A 7698-nucleotide genomic window follows, 5' to 3' on the forward strand; every position below is an offset into this window, starting at 1 on the left:
TGATTTGTTTGCACCCTCAGATTCCAGATTTTCAAAAAGCTGTATCTCAGCCAAATATTGTTCTATCCTAACAAACCATCAATGGAAAGCTTATTTATTCAGATAATGTATAAATCTCAATTTCGAAAAATTGACACTTAAGACTGGTTTTGTGGTCCAGGGTCACATATCGCCAATTCTGAATTTTATTCTCAGAATTGTGAGTTTATATCTCGCAATTCTGTAAAAAAAAAAGATATTAACTCAGAATTGCGAGAGAAAAAGCTAGATAAGTCACAATGATCTTTATTTCAAGTGAGCTCCACAAAAAGACACATAATGCAAACAGTCTCAGACGCTGATCTTGTATTCTGTGTAACTCTCACTGCTGATTCCTGGCCGTCTCATTTGCAAAGCGTAATGGACTTCAGGTCATCCAGGTATTTGAACAAAGCCTTTGTTCATTTTTACTTTGTTCCAGGGTAAACACGATCAGCGTCACCACAAACAATGCGGTTAAGAAGATGAAACATTCTGTGCTCGTGTCTAATCTAGTGTAAGAAGGAGAGATTCTGGGCCTAACGCTGCTCATCTCTTGGAGTTGTATTGGAAATCTTTTGGACTATATTGAAAACTCATCTCATCTTTTCACGTCTGGCTCAGGGCCGGTCGTGTCACACCTGTGAGATGATGGAGCTTCTGGTTTTCATCAGAAGGACATTACAGGTTGTCCACTGAATCGCTCTGGCCGAGTTAAGGCAGTGAAATGGTTTCGTGGTGAGCCGAGTGTCTTACATAAATTTCATGGGTTCTGCACACATTTCATCTCTCAAAACGTATTCAAGCGTTGAAAAATAAATCCTGATCTAAACCAGAGAGACGCTGATACCCATGACCGATCCCAAATCCAACATAAACCTCAGAAGAAGAAAAAGACCAAAGAGGATCTAGGAGATATGAATAATAAAGTGTGTTGTATTTTTAGGTTTTTGGAAGAAGATTGAATGTTGGATGGGGGGGGGAAATCAGTTAAGAATTAAAAGTACAGTGAAAACTAACCAACTTACAGCTAAAAAAATAAAAAGCTGTGGCTAATTGCATTCTGTGTAATTATGGGATGCATGGGTTGTGGTGTTGCCTAGCAACAATCAGTTCTGCAAATATGCAATACATACAGTGGGTACGGAAAGTATTCAGACCCCCTTAAATTTTTCACTCTTTGTTATATTGCAGCCATTTGCTAAAATCATTTAAGTTAATTTTTTTTCCTCATTAATGTACACACAGCACCCCATATTGACAGAAAAACACAGAATTGTTGACATTTTTGCAAATTTATTAAAAAAGAAAAACTGAAAAATGCTCAGTATTTAGTAGAAGCACCCATTTGATCTAATACAGCCATGAGTCTTTGGGAAAGATGCAACAAGTTTTTCACACATGGATTTGGGGATCCTCTTTCCGTACCCACTGTACATTCAGATGTTTGGGGTCAGTAAGATTTTTAAACAAATTAATATTTTTACATCAAGGATGCATTGCATTAATCAAAAGTGCAAGACTGCAATTTAATGCAGTCTTGGTGAGCAGAAGAGACTTCTTCAAAAACATTTTAAAATCTTACCGACCCTAAATAGTAGTGCATATTTACAAACAAAAATATATATGTAAAATTGATTGAAAAGTCATAAATGTGTTAAAAACAAAAATGGGCCATGAATGTATCTTGAAAAAAAAATCTAGAATGCATTTGTGGAATATTCCTTGCATAAAGCCACGTGTGACACAATGACCTGCTCTGCTTACTGCAAATGTACGATAAATATTAGGGCTAACAGCTGAAAATCATCCCGCTGTCATAACTACATTCTTCATTTCCTAAGATGCCAAAAATAGAAGCACTGACCCTCTTCCAGTCGGATTCCTGTCATGTTTTCCGGTTTCTCTCTCTCGCTCTCTCTCTCTCAGCGTGACCGTCGCCTCCTTCCTCCTCGTCATTCTGACCTCTGACACTGATGCGGAGAAATGACAAGAAAGCAAACACATGGATCTCTGTTACATCAGACCTGACAGGTGTTTACACTGCAAAAAATATTTCATCTTGTTTTCCAGTACAGATATCTCAGCTTTCTTAAATCAAGATACATTTACTAGGAAAGCAAAATTATATGTGACCCTGAATCCACAAAAGCAGTCTTAAGTCGCTGGGGTATATTTGTAGCAATAGTCAAAAATACAAAAATAAATAAATAAAACAAAAAAGAGATTTTTTTGTGTTACAGCTGAGATTTGTGTATTTGTTTGCAGATAAAGTTGGACATTTTATATAAAGAGTTGGGCAAAAATATAGTTACATTTTGTGACAACATATAATAATAATAATAGTATATTTTAAAGATTAATACAAAATTTAAATAATAATGGCAAAAATAAAATAAAGCTTTTTTGTTACAGGAGCATACATGGATTCTTGCATAATATTAACATTATATCTGTGGTATCAAACATATATTTTTAAAAATCTGATATGATGACCTTCTGTACATTAACAGCAGAGAAAAGTTTATCAAAATTATCCACATTTTTCTAAAGGTTATTTGTGCATTTACAGACAAAAACGTATCAAAAAACACCATGGTATTTATAAGTATCAATATAATTGTATGTAATGTTTATTCCACGGTAATCTTTGCAATACAGTGGAATACCATATACTCATTATTCAGTACTGTGGAGTATATATTTAACAACCCTAAAAAATATTTTGATTTTGTGATGCCTCTAATTGGTAAAACCAAAAGTCAAACCTCTACATATTACATCACAAAAATCACCTAGAGATTGATTGTAATAAATTGACACGCTGACAGCACATCACTGCACAGTTAAAGCATTTGTGTTTTCTGTCATTTCAGTGGAATATTAATTTGTTTTCTCAGCAATCTTCAACAAAACAAAACATGCATTTGAAATAAAACCACACGATTCCTAAAGCTTTGGCGGATACGTGCACAGAAATCGCATGCAACCTGGAAAATCACCTTTATTTTGCGAGATGAAGCTGTAAATAACACTGGCTCACGTTGTAATGAGGCCAGCAGGGACCAAAGAGAACGACAGCCGAGTTTAAGACGCTATTCAACGCATTCTGGCCGTGCAATGAGTCCGATTTAAGAGAGCAAACGTCTTACTTTGAAGTGTCACACTGATTCACAGGCTCTGTTTTCACACACACGCTGTTGATTCTGACTGCAAACACGTCTCCTGTGTGTGTGTGTGTATGTGTGGTTGCACTGCTCTCTGCTGGAGCGCTTCCCACCGATGGAGAAATCACTGCACCGGTTTTGTTTGGCTTCATCAATATTTCAGCTGTTCAGATAATAGTGAGACTGATGCAACATGTTCTCAAACACAAACCATAACTCAAACTAAATAAACACGTTCAAACATTTCATGCACTTGAGCAGGAAGAGTCTTCCATTTCAACAGTACACTGTAAAAAACGAATGTAATGTACGTAATAGTAATACTATTTTGGTTTTTCTACTTTTATTTTTATTTAATAATATAAAATTATTTATATAAAATTTTATATAAAGAGTTGGACAAATATACACATTTAGTGATTAAAAAAATATTGACGTAAATAAAATAAATAACAAAAAAATAAAAAGAGACAGATCAGCGGTTACTGGAGTTTTGAGTCATACTGTCAGCAAGCTTGCAGGAATACATGACGACGAGGAGAGTTCAAACACAGAGTTTAATGAAGATCCACAGAAGGGTCTGGCTGTGTTGTGTTCTGCACCGGGGATAGACGCTCTCCAGACCTCCCTCCAGTCTAGTCCTGTGGTGTCTGGGAGGTCAACGGGATGATGATAGCTCGGCCCATCCAGAACAGGTGACGGCGAGATGGATGAAACTCATCATATATGCCAGCAAACTGCTAATTTAGCTGTATAATCCAGTCTTCTGAGCTCTCTTTGTTCATCAAAATTATCTACATTTTTTTCTAAAGTCTTTTTGTGCATTTACAGACGAAAAAATAAATAAATAAATATTACTAATTCCAGCAATTGAAACAGTACTGTACACTGTAAAAAATTATTTAAGTTAATAAAATCAAACAAATATTGGAGTATGTTTTACAAGATTTCAGTTTTTCTATTTCAAAATTCCATTTCTGAATCAGCGTTATTTGCTGTTCTTCGAAATTATTTGTGAAATTTACTTTCAATTTATGAGAAAAAGAATTGTCTACTTTTTTTCCCATGTACTATAGAAATATTTTAAGTTCGATTTTTGTAAAGAAAAAAGCTATCTGTGGCTTAGTGACAATGCAATATTTAAATCCCTTTATGCATTGTATAGTTCAGGTAATTTATACATTATATAATTTATATAATGTTATATAATTTATAATATTTTTACAGAGTAGCAAAAATACATCTTCTATTTTGATTGTGATTAGCTATTCTTAACATGCATTTTTCATGTCAAATCAGGAGGAAAAACACAGGAATATTTGTTTCTCATCATCTAGAATAAATTCCATTCACATAAATCCTTTGAGTCACTTCTAGATAAATAAAGTACTCTTGACATCTAGTGGACAAAGCAGAGATCACAACAGGTTTTTAACCATCTGATTTTCCTTGTATGATAAAACGGTGCTTTAAAATCCTGTGAATTATTGTGAGAATGTATTAATTACAGAGTCATTAATTCAATCACTTATTGTTATTATTCTTTGATTACCTTTGTTGCATTTCATACACCGAAAAAAAAAACACTCAGACTTTGCTAAATTTCACTATTAATTAAACGGCATTGAATTAAACATGCAATTATGAAGTGGAAAGACTTAAATAAATAAACCAATTTTAATTCAAAAAATAAATTTGAAAATGAAAAGTAAAAAACAAATAAAAAAATAAATAAAAAAATTACTATTTATAATATTTATTATATAAATAAATTTATATAATTATATAAATACCCCTTCCACAATATTGGTGCATATATACACAGTAGTTCCATGCGATCAGCTAAACCCTCTGCATGACATCCAGACAGCAGTTTAAACTTCATCTGTGTAGAAACAGGATTTCTCTATAATGCATGCATTGACTCATTTGTATTCACCCACTGAGAGATAAAACATTCACACGCAGCACGTCGCTATTTACCCATCCGATAACATGAAGGACAATCTTATTCATTATCAGAGTGTAAAACATGAGGATGTCCTGAGGATAGAAATTATTCTTCCTCTAATCCGTTGATAATTTATGCAATAACTGCATTTTATCAACTTATGCAACCTCAATGAGCTTAATGTGAATATTCAGTTTTACAGCTCTAGAATCAATGATTTCCAAACCAAAGGAGAATATACAGCATGCGTTATATTTTTCTTCACTCAGCTTGATGTGTTGTATTTGTATTTACTTAATAAATACTTAAATACTTAATATCCCAAGTATTTTCACCTTGACAAGTTGACAATACATTTTATTGACCCAAACACTTAAAGTTGTTTGGACTTAAAACGTTATTTCCAATATCTTTATAAAAAAATAAGATGGAAGAGAAGCGTAGAAAATGTCACTGTAAAACTGATTTGTTGTACTGCAACAACTTTGTCAAATAAATTTAGATAACGTTATTCAGATAACATAATACTTTGAGTTGAGATAGAAAGACTGAAATAGTATTTTCTTGTAAAACATAGTCCAATAATCGTTTTATTTACAACTTCGAAAAATCATTTTTCAGTGTAAACTTACTTTTTCCTTTAAACTAATTTGTCTTTTCTTAGTTTAACCAGAGGCGGACCGTAATTAAGTACATTTACTTGAGTATTGTACTTAAGTACACTTTTTGAGTATCGGTACTTTACTTGAGTATTATTTTTTCTGGGAACTTATGACTTTAACTTCACTACATTTGAGAGACAAATATTGTACTTTTCACTCCACTACATTTCTATCAAGGTCCTGGAAGTAGAAAGTCGTTACTATGTAGCAGCTTTGAAAGTCAGTGGGTGATTTTCTTCTTCTCTAAAACTTGACTTTCTTTTTTTCAGACAGTTTATCAGTAATCACTCTTGTATGAAGTGATTGCCCAGTATTTTTTGAACACTGACCAGCTGGAAATGTGATATTTATTTACAACAATTCAATAAGAAGTTAATATTTTGGTATATATTAGACACAATATTGTCTGAATTTGCTAAACTGTGTAGGTGAAAATATTATCTATAAAGCCACAGAAAAACTGTGTTGTGCATCTCCTAATAAAACACAATAGGTGTTGGACTTGAAGCAGCACTGCACAGACTGTTCTGTGTGTGACATCAAAGTACAGCGAGAGCGATTATACAGCATTTAAAAAAATGTTTGTTTTGATGTCAAATAAGTCTTGCTGTTTTGCTTTTTTGTTAAAGCAGTGTTGCTGTTGTAAAGTTATACAGCTACAGTTGTGTTGCTGGGTTTTAAACAGTATCTGTACTTTCACTCAAGTAATGGAGTTGAGTACTTCGTCCACCTCTGAGTTTAACCACAAATAATTTATTTTGATTGTTACAACCATATCAAATTGGCAGGGAAAAAAAAAAACAAAAAAACTTTTCACCCTGTAATTATTTGTGAAATTTCAAAGAAAAATTCTAAGAAACAGCAAGTAACATTGAATTACACATTTAATTTTAAAATATAAACACTTAATTTCTAATTTCACCGTTACTTTCCATTTCTTTGTAATTATTTGTGAAATATACTAGCAATTTCTGAGTGAAAATGTTCAAATTCTTTTTTTTTTTTTTTCAGTGCAGCGTTTATGGGAAACAATGATTTTAGCTGCCCACCTCTGAGTTTCCATCCAGGCTGTTTACTTGAGCAAACCTGTGTGAGATGACCTTATCAAAATGACATCTGCAAATACACATTGACAGGCCTTTAGAAAGCGCTAAGCTAAAGCTCGCTCAAATCAAGCCCTGATTCCATCAGACTGTGCATTCCCACAATGTGCATCTGAGCCATAAGAGAGATCAAATCAATATTTCACCCTTAAATATTTATGTTGTTCAGAAACATGCAGTAACTAGTGCACATGACAGAAACGGTTAAACTTGCTCTGGTTGAGGTCAAGATCAGGTTAAGTGAGGTTTCTGCTCATTAGCACTGTGTTTGGGGAAAGCAGCAGAACACTGTTTGGTTTTTCCAGGGATCGCTGTGGAAGTGCATCCATAAACGGTAAAAGTGCTCAGAGAACCAAATTTCACAGCGAGGCTGAGAGCGAACGCCGGCGGTCCTGAAATCATGATGCTCAGCGCATTAAATATGAAGACGGTACAAGACAGCCGTCCTGGATTTCATGTTGTTTGAGGACGCAAAACAGACAGACAAGAGGAAGTGAAGTGCAATGCATTTGCATGAAAATGAGTCTCAGACATTCATACATAAATCAATGCAATTAAATAAAGTTCAAAATGAGGCATCATTCATTTATCATCTTTAAGGGAATGGTTCACCCCAAATTGCAAATGTGCTCACCCTCAAGCCATCCAAGATTAGTTTGTTTCTTCATCAGATTTGGAGAAATGTAGCATTGCATCACTTGCTCTGCAGTGAATGGGTGCCGTCAGAATGAGAGTCCAAACAGCTGATAAAAACATCACAATAATCCACACCACTCCAGTCCACCAGTTAATGTCTT

At 34.0% G+C, this 7698-nt stretch overlaps 1 long non-coding RNA gene across 1 annotated transcript in view; it reads right to left on the reverse strand.

Annotated features, from left to right (window-relative positions):
• The window catches only part of LOC107707798 (uncharacterized), a 21393-nt gene that overhangs the window by 11042 nt on the left and 2653 nt on the right, over window positions 1-7698 (reverse strand). Inside the window, exon 2 of the long non-coding RNA XR_001636299.1 lies at window positions 1886-1991. This is a non-coding gene — a long non-coding RNA (uncharacterized LOC107707798). The remainder of the gene's footprint in view (window positions 1-1885; window positions 1992-7698) is intronic.

This window comes from Sinocyclocheilus rhinocerous, unplaced genomic scaffold, assembly GCF_001515625.1.
Source record: "Sinocyclocheilus rhinocerous isolate Xijiao unplaced genomic scaffold, SAMN03320098_v1.1 scaffold805, whole genome shotgun sequence".
Lineage (NCBI taxonomy): Eukaryota > Metazoa > Chordata > Actinopteri > Cypriniformes > Cyprinidae > Sinocyclocheilus > Sinocyclocheilus rhinocerous.